The sequence below is a fragment of the Alligator mississippiensis genome, chromosome 8, assembly GCF_030867095.1.
Source record: "Alligator mississippiensis isolate rAllMis1 chromosome 8, rAllMis1, whole genome shotgun sequence".
Taxonomy (NCBI): Eukaryota; Metazoa; Chordata; order Crocodylia; family Alligatoridae; genus Alligator; species Alligator mississippiensis.
Window position 1 is genome coordinate 781439 of NC_081831.1, and position 16828 is coordinate 798266.

Below are 16828 nucleotides of genomic sequence, written 5' to 3' on the forward strand. Positions count from 1 at the left end.
TGCCGCTGGCGCCCGGCCCTGACAGCCGCGCCGGTGCCAGTTATTAACGAGGGCTGTCGCAGCCCTGTCAGCTCAGGTATTATTTCATTCAGGGACCATTAGGTTCCCCTGCTTTGCTGCCTGCCGTCTCCCGCGCTGCCGCGGCCGGTGCCGCAGCGGCACAGATCTATGGCTCCTGCCTGCCAGGCGCTGCCCATCAATCCCCAGGCGCTGACAGGGAGCAGGATGGGACCCGCTCACCTGGAGCAGGCGAGGGGCCGCTGGCCCCGGGGTCTGGGGCGGCCGGAGGATGGAGGGGGCGGAGAAGGGGCTCGTCTGAGTGATGCCCGTTGACGTCACCAGGGATCTGGCTGCGCTCACGGCTTCCTCCCACGCTGGCTGCTCTCCGCAGGCTCCCCCCGGAGCCGCCTCCGCCCCCGCGTGTGGGAACCCCGGCGTTTCCACCCTCCTCCTGCGGCTGGGTCCTGTCCCCGGGCCCCCTGCCCCCTTCCCTGCCACGTGCCCACCCCCCAAGCAGACCCCCGGCCTGCGTGACCTGCATGCCCCTCTCTGCTCGGACACCACCAGGGCCAGGCAGGCCGCCCGCAGCCGGATGCACTTCCAGGGGCTCGCGGGGTTGCTGGTGGCCTGCATACAGCTTGCACACGAGCGTGCACCACGGCAGCTCTCCCCCACTGCCCCTCGTGTGTGTGGCTGGACTGGTCAAGCGGAAGCCTCTCCAGCCAGGCAAACGTCACCCTTTGGGCCTGTCCAGCCCCGGGCCCTGCGGCACGCGCACCCCCATGCAGCCCTGGAGAAGAGGGGCTCACCAATGCGACGCACAGCCGCCGCCGGGGAGGGCGCAGCGCCCGTCGCCTTCAAGGTGGGGGTGCAGGGACTACAGGAGGAGAAGCCGGGGGTGCTGCAATGCAGGGAGCCTGGGCCCAGAGCACGTGGCAAGCAACCGGGGAGCAAGAAATGCAGCAGACGCCGGCACCGCAGACACCAGCACCGCAGCAGACCGGGAGCCAGCTCTGCAGGGGCTCCAACGCCCACCCAGCCGCGGGGCCCGAGCCCTGCCCGCCCCGGGCCCTGGGGCTCCCTAGGCCACGGGGCCCGAGCCCTGCCACTGCTTGCACGGCGTGCCCCTCCCCTGCGCTCCCAGCTGGCAGCGTGGACGGCGCTTTTCCGCATTTTCATTAAAAGATATTCTGATTATTAATGGCCCATGGCCCGCGCTTAGCAAATGAGACAGGAGATGAAGCATGTCGCCCGCGACGGCACGCGGGGACGGGGAGCCGGCATCCGAAATGGAGCAGAGGCCTGGCTGCAGCCAGCTCCGGGGTGCCCCAGAGGGGTCGGGGGCATGCGCCACAACACGCGGGCTCCCACGAGGGCTGGCCGGGCTGCGGGCACCCCCATGCAGACAGACCCACAACACGAAGCCCCCCGACACCAGCCCTTGCAGCAACGCCCCGCACACCCAGCCCTCGCTGCCTTTGCACGTTGCAGCTGGGGCAGTGAGGTCTGCCCGTGCTTTGCTGCCGGCACGGCCTCGCCGCCCCCGCCCTGCGCCCCCGTCCCCGAGCCGGCGCCCGGAGCAGCACCGGGGCTGCCCCCACCTGTTACCCTCCCGCCCGCACCCCCATGGCTGCGGGGGCAGGTGCCTCCCGCCTGGCGCGTGGGTATCGCCTTCAGCTGATTAAATGTCCCTCATTAACGAGTTCCTTTAATTAATGAAGTTTCTGCGTTTGCTCGCCTGCTCTCCCCGCCGCACTCTGCCTCCTCAGCACAATCCAGGCCATTTCCTTTCAAGTCATTTAGCGCGTGGGGCCGGTTCCTGCCGACGCCGCACTTTGCTGATTGCGCCTGTCAGCGCGGGGCTGACGACTCCATTTTTAACGTTTTCTCCCTTTTTTTCCCTCCTCCCCATCCCTCCCAGGCCCTTCCCGCGCGGAGGATGCGGCCGGGCACCATCCACAGGTGCCCTGAGCGCGGTGCCTGCTCCAAACGCCCGCAGACCCGAGCTGGGCCCTGCAGCACAGCAGCCCCCGGGCGACCCGATGCAGGGGTTGCAGCCAGGCCAGGACACCCCCACGGCCCACGCTGCTCGAGGCGGGCAGGCGGGGAAGCCAACGGTTGGCGCGGAGGCAGGAGCAGAGTCGCAGTGTGGTCCATTACGATTGAGCCGGAGCTGAAAAATCGATGGCTAATTGAACGCGTGCTGCAAGCGGGAGCCGCGGCCCAGCGCGAGTCACGAGTGGCATTTCCTCGCTCGCCCCAGCGCAGCGCTGGCGGGCGGGGGGCCGCGCCAGGCCCTTGCAGCATCTCTGCGCTCAGGATCAGAACCAGCACCCTCCCCGCGGGGACCTGGGGGTGCAGCTGCCTCTCCAGAGAGCCCCTGGGCTGGTGCCGCCCGCCCGGGGAGGCTGCGCGCGAGCACGCGTGGGGCTCGGAGGGGTGCCGGCAGCAACCCGGCCCTGCTCCGATCTGCCTCTGCGGCTGCACGCACCCCCGGGCCAGGCCTGCGACAAGCTGGCAGCAGAGCAGCTGGGGAAGCCTGCACCAGGCGCACGTGCTCACTGGGCAGGACAGACCTGGGGGGAGCGAGGGTGCAGCAGCCCATGCCAGGAGCAGGGCCCTGCCGCGAAGCGGCTCCCGTCAGCTTGGTGAAAGCTCGTCAGCTGCTCTGGGGTGCAACGGCTGGCATCCTGCCAGGCATCACATGCAGGGCACTTTCTGCACCTCTTTGGCGTTGCTGCCAGCCCTCAGCTGCCACGCAGCCCATGCCATTCCCAGCTCACCGTGTGCAAGCACACGCGGGCAAGCCCCTGGCACTGAGACCCCCTTCCAGCTCCCCGTGGCATGTCCACCGAGGTCTGCCAGGGCAGGCAGCAGGGTGCCCGCACCCCTCCCGCTCTGCGCTGTGCACCCCACTCCCTCCTGCAGCAGCTACCACGTGCTCCCCACTCACGGCCCCTGCCCCGCACAGCTCCAGCACCCCCAGCCCACGTGCAGCGCCGGGCACGCTGGGCTCTGTGCAACGGGCCCAGGCTGGGCACAGCGGGAGCCAGGAACGTGCCTCATGCCTCTCGGTCCCTGCCGCTGGGACCAGGCAGGGCTCCCTTGGCAGCTGGTCCTGGCACGCACGGGGCCAGGCTCCGGCACAGATGGGCGCAGAGCTTTGCTCAGCACGGGGCCGACGCGGGCGGTCTCCGGGGGCCGCGCGGGGGCAGCGGAAAGCCGGTGGCTCAGCAGAGATGCTCTCCCAGCTGGAACAGAGCCGCGCCGCGGCGGTAAGGGAGCAATAGCAGCGCGCCCGCCGGGGGGAGGGCAGAGCCGCAGGAGGCACCGCGGGGCCTGGCTGGCGCCGGCTCCTATGACACGGGGCGCGCGCAACCTGCCGGGCAGAGCCGGGGCAAGGCTGGGCCGTGGCGTGGGCATGGGTGCTTGGCTCACAGCATGGCCATGCCCAGGCTGGGGCTACGTTGCACGTGTGTTCCTGACCTGCCGCACCTGTGCAAGCAGGCATATGCACACCACGCCAATCCTTCACGTATGTTCCTGACCTGCTGCATGTGTGCAAACAGCCATGTGCATGGCATGCCTGTCCCACACATGCATTTTCCTGGCCTGCTGCACCCATGCGAGCAGGCATGTGCATGCCAAGTTTGTCCCGCACGTGTGTTCCTGACCTGCTGCATCTGTGCAAACAGTCACCTGCACACCACGCCTGTCCCACACGTGCGTTCCTGAGCTACTGCACCTGCGCACACAAGTATGTGCACACCTTGCCTGTCCCGCACATGCATTTTCCTGACATGCTGCACCTGTGCAAGCAGGCACACGCCCACCACGCCTGTCCCGCACATGATTCCCTAGCGCCCGCACCGTCCCAGTCCTCCTCACACCCACGTGCCGCCGTGGGCTGTGTCCTGCCACTGTGCCCAGGGCAGGCGGTGCTGGAGTGGGAGCCGCGCGGGCCTGGCGTGCTGCAGGCTGCCCCTTCGATCCAGCCTCTCTCGCAGGCTAACGACTGTCAACATGAAGCAGCGGCCGCGCAGGGGAAGAAAATGACTCCCTGAAAAGGAATTGACTGCTCCCCGCCATTGCTCAGGGAGCCACTGACCTGTGAATATTTCATTACCCACAATGCCGCGCTCCCCATGCAGAGCCGCATGCCCGGGCTGCGGGAAGCTGGCGTGTGCCGTGGAGCCGGGGCAGGACCGGGCAGCGGGGCCAGGCCCAGGCCCAGCCCCTGCCCCAAGTATTACACACCCTGAGCATGTAGCCCTGCACCCCGAGCCTTACATGCCCTGTGCGCATGGCCTCTGACACCCTGTGCACACAGCCTTGCACGCACAGAGCCTTACACACCCTGTGCACGCAGCCTCCGACACCCCGTGCACACAGTCCTGCACCCCAAGCCTTACAAACCCTGTGTACGCAGTCCTGCACCTCTGAGCCCTACACACCCTGTGCACGCAGCCCCGTGCAGTCTTACACACCCTGTGTACACAGCTTCCAACACCCTGTGCACGCAGCCCTGCTCACACACAGTCCTATACACCATGTTCATGCAGCCTCGCACCCCCCAAGCCTCCAACACCCTGTGCACACCGCCCTGCACACACAGAGCCTGACACACCCTGTGCACACAGCCCTGCGCATAGAGCCCTATGCACGGAGCCCTGCACACACGAAGCTTGACACACCCTGTGCACACAGCCCTGCACACACAGAGCCCTGCGCACACCCCATGCCCCCCAGATACTTGGGCCCAGCGAAGCTGGAGGGCACAGCGTGGGGCGGCAGGTGGGGCACAAGCCCCCCCTTCGCCCGGGTGCCCCATGCCCAGCTCTGCTGACTGTGCAGAGCCACCTCAGCCCGACACGCCTGGGGACGCAGCTCGATCCGACGCTCCTGGCCCTGCGAGCTGAACGCTTGCTGCACAAGCGCTGCCCCCCATGCACTCACCTGCTCCCAGCCCATGGTGCCCCCGGCATGCCCATGCCGCTGGGCAGGAGGGGCCGGGGTGCAGCACGGGGCTCCCAGCTCCACCAGCCGGAAGCCTGGGAGCTGAGGCGGCATGAAATATTCATGCCATAAATGGTGCAATTTCATCTGCATTCAGCCAACTTCATCTATATTTCAGAGTATTATGGAATGATAAAGCCGGGGAGGGGAGGCGAGCTGGGGGCTGTGCAGGGGCTCTCACCGCTCACAGCCACCTCCTCCTGCCTCCCGGGCGCGCGGCGGGGATGTCCCGAGGATCCCGCGTGCACGGCCCACAGAGTGTGCAAGCACGTGGGCAGCTGGTGCAGGACGGGGTCTGTGCCGTGGATGGGCGTGCGTGGCCGGGCCCATGTCCAAGTGGCTGAGACCCTACGTGCCCCCAGCTCAGCCTTCGGTAGCTGGCCGTGGGAGACGGCCTGTTTGGGAGTGCTCTGCCCTGAGTGATGCCGCAGGACACAGGGTAGCGAGGCCAGATCCTTCCTGAGTGCCAGCTGCATGGTCCAGCCGAGTCCTCCGGCACCAGCCTCACGTGCCCGTCCAGGCCGGGTTGGGTGCACCGCTCAGCTCACGCCGCACCTGCCCCAAGAAGCTCCCAGCCATCTCACCAGGGTGTCCTGATGCCCCGGGAGGCCAGGCCCTATGCCCCGGACCGTGGGCAGCTGCAACCGAGCACCGCGCTGGCCCTGGCCATCCGCCTGGCCCGTCTCCTGCCGCCCACAGCTCCCAGGCAGGAACCGGCCTCTCTGAGCCCACCTGGAAAGGAGGCACTGGGGTGTGACTCCTGTGCCAGGCTGTGGGGACAGCCCGTGGGTCTGCAGAATGGACAGGCAGATGCACTGGATGGAAACCAGCCATTTTTGCCCCTCTGCCCCGGGGCGGCCAGCATCCCAGCCTGGAGGAGTCATGATGCGCGGGGCTGGGGAAGGAGCCCCTGGGCCTGGGTCTGGGTCTGGGCGGGCAGCACGGCTCCGGCCCCATGGGTTCCTGCTCATGCACAGTCCTGGAGCTCAGCAGGCACCGCTTCGGGCGTCTGGCCAGACACGAAGTGCTTCCTCCTGGGCAGATCCCAGCAGGTGGCATGGCCCAGGCAGGATGGTGCATCCAGCGATGGACGAAGGCAGGCACCAGCATCTCCCCACAGCTGGAGCAGCTCCCACCTCTGGGGCAGGCTTTGGGGAGAGGCTGGTGCTTTCCCCCCGCGCTGGCAGAGGCACCTGCAGGGATGCAACAGGGCTGGTGCTTGGAGGCATGTGCCCAAGCCACAGGCCCGGGACAGGCAGGCTCCAGCTGCATATGAGGGCCAGGGCCCAGCCTGGCAGGACTCAGGGGGCCCCACGCTGCCCAGGAGGTGCCAGCGCCAGCACCCTCCTCTTCCAGGCACCGCATTAGCGCCATTAATAATTAACCGGCACAGGGAAATAAGAGTGCAGAGAAGCTGTGGGCTCTGGTAACCCCCGCATACAGAGGGAGAGCGAGAGGAGGATGGGCAGGTGCACTGTGGCATGGCCACCCCAGCCCGCCAGGTGGGTCCGGCACACACGTGCACAACACACGCATGTGCACAGCGTGTCTCCCTCCTCTCCCTGCGATCCCAGCAGGTTCAAGAGAAGCAATCTCACTTCACTGATCCAGCTTCTCTCACGGCCCAGGGCCATTGCAGCTGCAATGCCCCTGCTCCGCACGCGCACCCGTGTGTGCAGATACAGGTGCACAGCATGACTGACGTCAGCCAGCACATGGGCACTCACCAAATGCATGCACACACATGCAAGCACACTCATGCTCATGCACACCTGCAGTGCATGTACATTAGTGCACCAGTGGTGCTAGCCATGCCCTCCTGGGGGCCTGGTTTTCCTTGGGGAGCTCGAGGGGATGCAGGAAAGTCAGACCAAGGGTCTGGCCTGGCTTCCGGGGTGGTTACAACTCAGACCTGGCTTGACGGACCCACAGGCCACAGCTCTGGATCCAGCCGGCCTGTCTGCTTTGCTGTCGCCCTCCAAGGAGGGAGCGACATCCCCCGGATGCATCGTGCAGGCGAGAGTCCGGTGGGTTGGGTGCAGAGGAGACGCAGTCACCTTAGCAAGCACCCGGCGCCTGTCTCCCCAGCCGTGCGCCAGATGGATCTGGGAAAGCCTCCTGGCACCTACGAAGTGTGTGTGGACTCCCCCGATCCTGCTGGCAGCGGCAGGGTCTCTATTAGGGTGTTTCAGTGGGCCGTGGACCCTGCTCTGCATGGGGTGTCTCCGAGGGGTGCAGAGAGCCCAGCCTGTGGACAGGGAGCTTCTGGCACCACTCGTCTGCAATTGCACTGCACCCACTCTGCCTTGCACACTCATGTGTGTACACGGGACTCTTGCACGTGTGCGCACCCACAAGCCGGCCGGTGCACACGTGCCACCACGCCATGGCGTGCCCACGCACCGGCGGGCTCCCTCGCGCGCAAGAGCCGCCCTCCCAGGCAGTCAGGAGCATAATTTTTCCTCTAATTACATATTCAGCACTTCTGAGAAAATGAGATTTTGGTAATTCAATCGGACGGAGAAGCAGGGCTATAATAAAATGAAATTTGTAACAATCGCACAGTTAAATTAGTTAAATGGAGAGGAAGGAGCTGTGGAAAATTGACCCCCCGCTCTCCTAAAGACTCATCAGGCGCTCGCACCGCGTTGTGCTAACAAAACCCTCAGGGGTGCAGAGGCAGAGAGAGCCGGCGGTGCACCCCAGCACCCCGGGCCCCGATGGGGATGCACCCACCTAGCAGGGCCGGGGTCTCCCTTCCAGGCCCTCCAGCCTCCAGCCCGGGGCAGTGGCCACGTGCCAGCCCCTGCGAAGGGAAAGGAAGGTGGAGGGTTGCAGGGGCTGGAGGGCACTGGGGGCAAGTGCTGCAGGGGTCATCCTTGCAAACCTGGCAGGTGCGGCGTGCGCCACGCGCGTGTCACAGTGGAGCCCCGGCCTCGCGGGTGGGTGGGCAGTGCCGGGGTGGGCCGGCCGTGCCCTGGGCCTGTCCGGGCACCGGACCTGGGGCCTCTTTGCTTGCCGGCCGCGAGGGGCGGGCGCAGGGCCTGGCCCGTCGGAGCCATCACCGCGCCAGCGCTGATTGGAAGGGAGAGGTGATCAATAAGGAGCGAGAAGGTGTCAGCGTCAGGGATTCTTCCCGCCAGGATTTATGAGGCGAAGGCATGGGGTCCGGGGGGGAGCGGGCTCCGAAAGTGCTGAAGTGGCCGCTGGCCACTTCACTCTATTAGCATGATCGGATTAGGGAGACGTGGCGCTGTCCTTGCCGGGGCCCGTGCCCGTGCCCGTGCCCGTGCCCGCCTGGGGCGTGCGGAGCAGGGCCACCCTGCCTGGGGCACAGCAAAAGCTCCTTGGGGAGGCGGCTGGGCCTCGGGGCCCCACTGGAGACGGCGTGGTCCGGGCACGCAGCTGACCCATGCGCCCGCTCCTGTGGCTGGGTCTTGGCTCAGCCCACGGCTCCCAGAGACGTGCTTTGGGGAGCCTCTCCATGGCCGGCGGCAGACAGCGGCGGTGACTGGGGAAGCAGGCGCAGCATCGTGGGGACAGCCCCGGGGCCACGCGCTGCACCCACAGCCACCAGCCCATGCAGAAGCAGCCACGGCTGCAGGACCAGGAGCCACCCGGAGCACGGCCCGCAGCACTGGAGGTGGCCGGGGGCCCCGTGCCGGATGCTAATTCATTAGTCAAAATATTTCTTTCTTTTTTTTTTTTAAAGGAGAGAAAGGAAGAACAAAAAAGCCAAGTTTCTCATTTGCAAGTTAATTAGCCTAATTATCTCTAATTAAGAGCTCCCCGCACCATGCGGATCACCAATGAGGCGCCACCATCGCCCGCTCCCTGCCTGCGCTTCCCGGGCCGGCAATGGACTGCGCTGCAGCGGCACCCGCAGAGAGCGGCCTTGCCTGGCGCAGCCCCCCAGGAGCTGCTGCCTTGGCCTTGGTTGCCCCCCATGTCCCAGAAAAACCACCTTCTCCACCATCCTGCCCCAGCATGGCATTTGCCTTGGTGCCCTGCAAAGCCTCCGGCCTGGAGCAGGGGCTTCGCAGGGCCCCCGGAGCCATGGGCTGAGCTGCGAGGGGGTCTGCAAAGCATGCACCAAAGCCAGCGGCGTGGCCCGCACCTCCCAGGGGCCAGCGCGAAGCAGGGGGCACAGGGCAGGGCTCCCTGACTTGCCCCTGCCTGGACTGGGTGCAATGGGGTGGGGTTTGAGCAAGAGCCACCACGTCCACCCCCTCTGATGCCCACGTGTGTGCATGCTCTGGTGCAACGGCGCAGGGGTCCGGCGGCGCGGGCAGGAAAGCAGCGGGGTGCCCTGGCCCAGCTTGGGGCAGGGAGCGGCAGAGGGGAAGGAGCAAAAGGGCTGTCGGTAAACGGAGAATTTATCGGTGCCTGAAAGTAGCTGAGCAGATGGTGATAGATTTAGGAGGACACAAGCTGCTCCAGGCTCTTCAGCCCCTCCAGTAAATTATGCTCGTCCGGCGGAGATTTATGGGGCGCGGGCCCAGCCTCCCCCTGCCGTGCGTCGCCAGGGCTGCCCCATGGGAGGGGACAGCAAAGGGTTTAGCCCTGGGCAGTTGCTGCCAGGAGTGCTGAGGCCTGGCTGAGGACCTGGGTCTTGCCTTGGAGGGGCAGGATCCTGCTCCTCGGGGTGCCCGACGTGGCGATGGGCACGTGGTCCCCTCGGAGCTGCGTGCCCAGATCCCAGCATCGTGCACCGGCTGCCCCATGTCTGCGCAGCGAGGTGCCAGCCCTGCCCGGGCCCCCGAGGGCCAGCACTCGCGCAGAGCAACCTGCCTCCCGCCTCTGCCGCGCAATAAAGGAAACAGCTGCCGGCGGGCGCGGAGCAGCAGCAGCAATCATGTCAGTTGATGTGTCATTTTCTACTCGGGTAACGCGCGCCGTGACGGATCGCTGCACGGAGACGCGCTGGAAATCATGACAGAGTGAGCGCCGCCAGCCCCGCGCTCCGGCGAGGGGGACCAGGCCTGCCGTGCCCCTGCTTTCCTTTACGGCGCGGTGCACCCTGCACGGCACGGCTGCCAGGCCCCGTGTGCTGCTCGCGGACCCCTCTCCCTGTCAGGCCCCCGGGAGGTTTGCAGGGCGGGAAGAGGGCCAAGGCTTGCCCTGCCCGGGCAGACGACGGCACGCTCAGATGCTGGCTGCCCCTTGGATCTGTGCTGGGCCGGGGGCTCGGGGCCGGTGGGGCCACGCAGGAGCCCCGGGCTCGGCCCCCAGCTCCCACCCGCTGCTGTCGGCAGGTGGGGAGCTGCACCGCCGGGCCCCGGGGGGAGCTCCGCAGCTCTCCTGGATTCAGGACTGCTCTGCCGGAGGCCGGGGAGCACACGGGGCGCTCCCTGGCTGCCCCAAGGATGCCGGCAGTGCCCACGGCCATGGTGGAGGGCCCGCCTGTCCCGCACCCCCTGGGCCCAGATATCCACCAGCCTGTCCCAGCAAAAGCCCTGCAGCCCCGGGGAGGCAGGTCACAGCTGCTCCTGTGAACTCCTTGCTCAGACTGGGGCTCCTTCCAGCACTTGCCTCACCGCCTTAATAGGCTGCTGGTGCCAGCGATCGCATTTCAGCAGCGCGGCCTGGAGCGAATCCTGCTGAGTCTGTGCAAACCCAATTTGTAATATCTGCGCAGCGCAGACAGCACAGGGAGGCCACGGGGGCTGCCTCAGCCCAGGCCAGCGCCCGCCCGGGGGCTCTGGGCGCTACGCAGGAGGCCCAGGGTGCCTGGCTGGGGTCTGGCGGGGGGCTGGGGACGCCCCCCCAGGCCCCCGCACAAGCCTGCCCATCAGAGCCAGACCTCGGCTGCGTCTGTGCCGCACGGTAACCAGAGCTGGGCTTGGACCGGTACCAGCTCCATCCCAGCCCCACGCCAGCCCTGCCCGCGGAGGCAAGACACAGCTGCCCATCACCCACCTCGCTGCCCGGCTGACCTGAGCTCACCCCGGCCGGGGGGGGGCAAGGAGGCGCTAGCCCTGTCAGGCAGCCACATCGGCCCCCGCGGGCCAAGCTCCAGGGTGTCCTGCCCGGGCAGGGGCTGAGAGGCTCAGGCAGTGCCCAGCCCCGTAGCGCAGCAGGCTGGCCGTCCTGCCTCGGGGAGCACCCCTCGCACGGATGCAGCCAGGCCGGCACACGTGCACAAGGGGCCCTGTCCATGCACACATCCCACCTCCTCACGTGTGCCCTTTCCATGCACACATCCCACCTCCTCACATGTGTGCCCCTTCCATGCACACATCCCACCTCCTCATGTGTGCCCTTTCCATGCACACATCCCACCTCCTCACATGTGTGCCCTTTCCATGCACACATCCCACCTCCTCACATGTGTGCCCCTTCCATGCACACATCCCACCTCCTCACATGTGTGCCCTTTCCATGCACACACCCCACCTCCTCACATGTGTGCCCCTTCCATGCACACATCCCACCTCCTCACGTGTGCCCTTTCCATGCACACATCCCACCTCCTCACGTGTGCCCTTTCCATGCACACATCCCACCTCCTCACATGTGTGCCCTTTCCATGCACACATCCCACCTCCTCACATGTGTGCCCCTTCCATGCACACACCCCACCTCCTCATGTGTGCCCTTTCCATGCACACATCCCACCTCCTCACATGTGTGCCCTTTCCATGCACACACCCCACCTCCTCACATGTGTGCCCCTTCCATGCACACATCCCACCTCCTCACGTGTGCCCTTTCCATGCACACGTCCCACCTCCTCACATGTGTGCCCTTTCCATGCACACGTCCCACCTCCCCACGTGTGCCCTTCCCATGAACACCCCCTACACTCACACATGTGCCATGTCCATGCACACATGCCCCCTGCTCACATGCCATGTCCACGAGCACCCCCCCATGCTCACAAGTGTGCCCTGTCCATGCACACATCCCCCTGCTCACATGTGTCCTGTCCATGCACACATCTCACCTCACACATGTGCCCTGTCCATGCACACATCCCCCTGCTCACACATATGCCCTGTCCATGCACACATCTCACCACCTCACGTGTCCCCTATCCATGCACACATCCCCCTGCTCACACGTGCCCTGTCCATGCACACATCCCCCTGTTCACACGTGCCCTGTCCATGCACACATCTCACCACCTCACGTGCCCTGTCCGTGCACACATCCCACCTCCTCACATGTGTGCCCTTTCCATGCACACATCCCACCTCCTCACATGTGTGCCCTTTCCATGCACACACCCCACCTCCTCACATGTGTGCCCCTTCCATGCACACATCCCACCTCCTCACGTGTGCCCTTTCCATGCACACGTCCCACCTCCTCACATGTGTGCCCTTTCCATGCACACGTCCCACCTCCCCACGTGTGCCCTTCCCATGAACACCCCCTACACTCACACATGTGCCATGTCCATGCACACATGCCCCCTGCTCACATGCCATGTCCACGAGCACCCCCCCATGCTCACAAGTGTGCCCTGTCCATGCACACATCCCCCTGCTCACATGTGTCCTGTCCATGCACACATCTCACCTCACACATGTGCCCTGTCCATGCACACATCCCCCTGCTCACACATATGCCCTGTCCATGCACACATCTCACCACCTCACGTGTCCCCTATCCATGCACACATCCCCCTGCTCACACGTGCCCTGTCCATGCACACATCCCCCTGTTCACACGTGCCCTGTCCATGCACACATCTCACCACCTCACGTGCCCTGTCCGTGCACACATCCCCCTGCTCATACATGTCCTGTCCATGCACACAACCCCTGCTCACACATGTGCCCTGTCCATGCACACATCCCCCTGCTCACACGTGCCCTGTCCATGCACACATCCCCATGCTCACACATGTGCCCTGTCCATGAACACCCCCCACACTCACACATGTGCCATGTCCACGCACACTTGCCCCCTGCTCACGTGCCATGTCCATGAACACCCCCACATGCTCACAAGTGTGCTCTGTCCGTGCACACATCCCCCTGTTCACACATGTACCCTGTCCGTGCACACATCCCACTGTTCACACATGTGCCCTGTCCATGCACACATCCCTCTGTTCACACATGTGCCCTGTCCATGCACACCCCCCTGCTGCACACCTGCAGTGGCACACATGACGTTGTGCACTGGCCTGCCCAGGGGTGTTTGCACACCCATGAGTCCCCAGGCCCGTCTGTGCACACCCCTCCGGCACCCCGGGCCACACGGTGACCTAGCTGCATCAGGCAGGACACGCAAGGCTCCACTGCAGCTCTGAAGCCCGAGGAAGAGCCAGTCTGGATTGGAGCCCAGGCCCCGACGTCCCTCGCGCTTCTCCCCTCCAGAGCATGCCACGGTCAGCCCGCAGGCGCTCCCAAGCCCTCCACCAGCCCTTGGCTCAGCCAGAGCCCCCCGTCCGCCTTTCTGAGAGCGAGCTGGGGCTGCCCCTGGCCTCATGCCAGCCCCCACCCAGGTGCACCTCATCTGCTATCCAGACGGCAGCTGCGCCCGGAGCCGGACCCCGCGGGGATGTCAGCGCTGGCACCCAGGTCCTTGCCCTGAGCTCACAGCGGTCCAGGCCCTGCTGCTGCACAAGGGCCGCCAGCGGGGTCCACACAGCCCCTGGCCGCCCACGCCGTTCACAGACCCTCCGGCCCCGGGAGCAGAGAGGAGACAGGACCGGGGACCCTGCCCCGAGGACAGGAGCGTGCGCTTCTCTGCGCTTGGAAAGCCGCAGCCCCCGGCCTGTCTCCCCGCAGCGAGCAGATGCTGCAAACCTGCCTTGCTGCCTTCCAGCACGTTGATAAACACTTGGTTGCCGTAATGCGCTCCTGGCTTTGCTGCGGAGCCGCAGGCGAGCAGGCGCTGGGTGCGGGGCGGCAGGTGGCCGTGGGAATTACCCCTTCTGCTTGGTTCGCACCTGGCAGTGGCACCTGAACCAGCAACGCGGCTGTGGCATCTCACTGAGTCCCGGCACTCGCCCATCCCCGAAGTACTGAAATCAGGATAGACCCATTAACCGAGCGCCCTCAGCCAGCATTGGCCTAACATGTTGCTTCTGGGGGGCAAAATGAGCTTTACAGACACTAGGATGAATACCGGAGCGTGCACGAGCAGGATGGGCCCTGGCCTCTGCCCTTCAATGCACCGCACTGGGCCTGTGATGGGGACCGTAGCGTCCCCCAGTGCCAGCTGGGACCCAGGGAGGAAGGTGGAAGGCATCTGAGGGTGCCAGGGCTCGGCGCGGGATGACAGGGGAGCTAGGTTAGGGCTTTACCCTGGTTTCCAGCAGTGCCCAACGGGCTGCTCCAGGGGCTTTCTGAGCCAGGCCTGGAGTGACCGAGGGCCCCAGCACAGAGGCTTTTCCGTGCCCCACATGCCCACAGCTTTCATGCGGTGCCACGGAGGCCCCGTGCCCAGTGCCCCGCCGCAGTTAGGTTTCAAATGCTTTTTCACGGCGCCCGCCTGCTCCGTGCAAGGGAGGTCTCTCCCTCCAGCACTCGAGGTCTCGACAAACGGGGCAACGAGCCCTCCCAAGAGCTCGTGGCATTCCCGCCCGCCCGGCCCTGCCAGCACCCGGTTCCCAGCCCCAGCCCTGCTGCCAAATTTTTGTACACCCCGTCCCCACCCCCCCGGCTCCAGGCACCACGTCCCCGAAGCAGGGAACTGCGGCTGAGCGTGACGGGAGCCAGGCTGGCGGTGTCTCCGCGCAGTGCGTCTGATGGATTCGCACCACGACGAGCGCTGTGCAACAAGGCTCCTGGCGCCGGGGACGCAGGACGGCAGCGCAGCTGCTCATGGGGAGCGGATCTGAGGGAGCGGCGAGAAGCCTGCAGCCGCCACTGATGAGCTATTCACAAGCAGCGCAGCTCGAACCGCAGCTGGGATGTTCCCGGCGCAGCCACGCGGTGCAGGCAACTTCCTTGCGTGGCCACCCCAGGGCCTCACCCGCCGCTGCCACGAGGCTGCTTGTGCGTGTGTGTGTGTGTGTGGGGTGGGGGGGCCCGCGCAGGGCGTCCTTCCAGCAGCTGCACCCCGGCAGGGGTCTGCTGGCTGGAGAGGCCGTGGCCTGGTCCCACCCCGGGGCTGTCGATGAGGCACTCGCACCGTGGCTGACGCGGTGGGATGGGGTGTTGCCGTAGCTGCACCCCACCCCAGGCTGTCGGGGGGATACCCCCCGCCTCTTCTCGTGGCCACCGGATCTTCGTGGGGGCGCGACGAGGCCTGAAATCCCACCCGCCGGCCTCTCCGAGCAGGCAGGGGTGCAAGCACATTGCACACGCGCACACACACACTTCCCTACACACGTGCACACATGCTCATGTCTCTATGCACACGTACTGGCACACAGCTTTACACACACACACACACACGTCTCTACATGTGTACATGCACATGCTCACATCTCTATGCACACATGAAAGCACACAGCTTTACACACACACACACATCTCTAGACATACAAACACATGTGTTCACATCTTTACACACATATAGAGGCACCCAGCTTCACACATGCACACACACGTGTCTCTATACATACATACACACATCTCTATGCACACATCCAGGCACACAGTTTTACATACACACACCCCACATATGTACACACATGCTCACATCACTAGGCACACATCCAGGCATGCAGCTTTACACACACACACACCTCTATGCACGCACACACACAGGATGCAGAGACATGCCAAAACTTCACAAACGCATTTCTCGCACAAATACCACCTGCCTTTCTGTGCCCCCTCGGTACACAGGTCCCCCCAAAAGAAACCAAGTGTGGCCCCCTGCGCGGGGAGCACACCCGTCTGTGCGTGGCAGGCACAGCTCCCGGGGGCCAGACACTGTGCGCCTGCCTGCAGACAGCGTTGTGAGAGTGTGTGTTGCACACGGGTTTACTGATGCACTTTGCAGGTAAAATCCAGAGCAAATCCCAAACAGGAACCCATGGGCCCAGCAAGGAGACTGGTGTCCAGACCGCAATGGTGGGGCAGTCCCTGGCACGGGCAGCCCTAGGAAGGGTTCGGAGGGAGCCTCTGGCTCAGGCATCATGGCCTTGACCTGGCCCCCTTCTCACACGACCCCCGCGCTGTGCACGGCTCAGCCCCCTGCCCCCGAGCCCCGAGCGCAGCATCTCAGCGCTGCCAAGCCCGGGGACAGGGGCGGGTTTGGGGCCGTTCTCTGGGTCCGTACGCAGATCAAACCCCGAGCCCAACCCTCCTCTCTTCCCAACCCAAGCAGCAGGAGGTTCCCAGGGGAGCGAAGAGGGGCTCTAAGCCCTGGGTCCAAGCACAAGAGGACAGGCAAGGAAAGCAGGGGCCTGGGAGCCATGCCCATGCAGCGAGACCCCCCCCGCACGCGACCGTGCTCGGGGCCGTCGCTGCCAGCCTGCAGCTTGCACACTGAGATCCCGAGAGCCTCTCCAGACGGGCAGAGCCCAAATTGAGGATCCCACTGTGAAACGAAGCCCCCCCAGGCCTCTCAATTCCTTGCACGGCGGCTCCATTTGGGGCACCCTCCAACACGCCCCTCCGGTGACGACGGGGGAGGTAGGGGCAGCTCCTGGGCGATCCCAGCGGGCACCAGGCTTTGCTGCAGGGCCCTCAGGATGGGGCGGCGAACCCAGGCCCCGCTCAGCCCCGCTGCGCTGTGCCTCCGGCCTGCACCCGGCCTCCAGCTCAGCGTGGGGCTGGGCACGGGCACGGGCACGGGCACAGGCACAGGCGCAGGCACAGCCTGCAGCAGCACCACAGCTGTGAGAGCCCCCCTCCGCAAGTACCGAACCCTGGGCTTGACCGCATGCAGGCGGGTCCCC

At 65.5% G+C, this 16828-nt stretch overlaps 1 protein-coding gene across 10 annotated transcripts in view; it reads right to left on the reverse strand.

The window, feature by feature from the left end:
- Nucleotides 1-16828, reverse strand: part of RBFOX3 (RNA binding fox-1 homolog 3) — a 200936-nt gene that overhangs the window by 11163 nt on the left and 172945 nt on the right. The gene's annotated exons all lie outside the window — the stretch shown is intronic.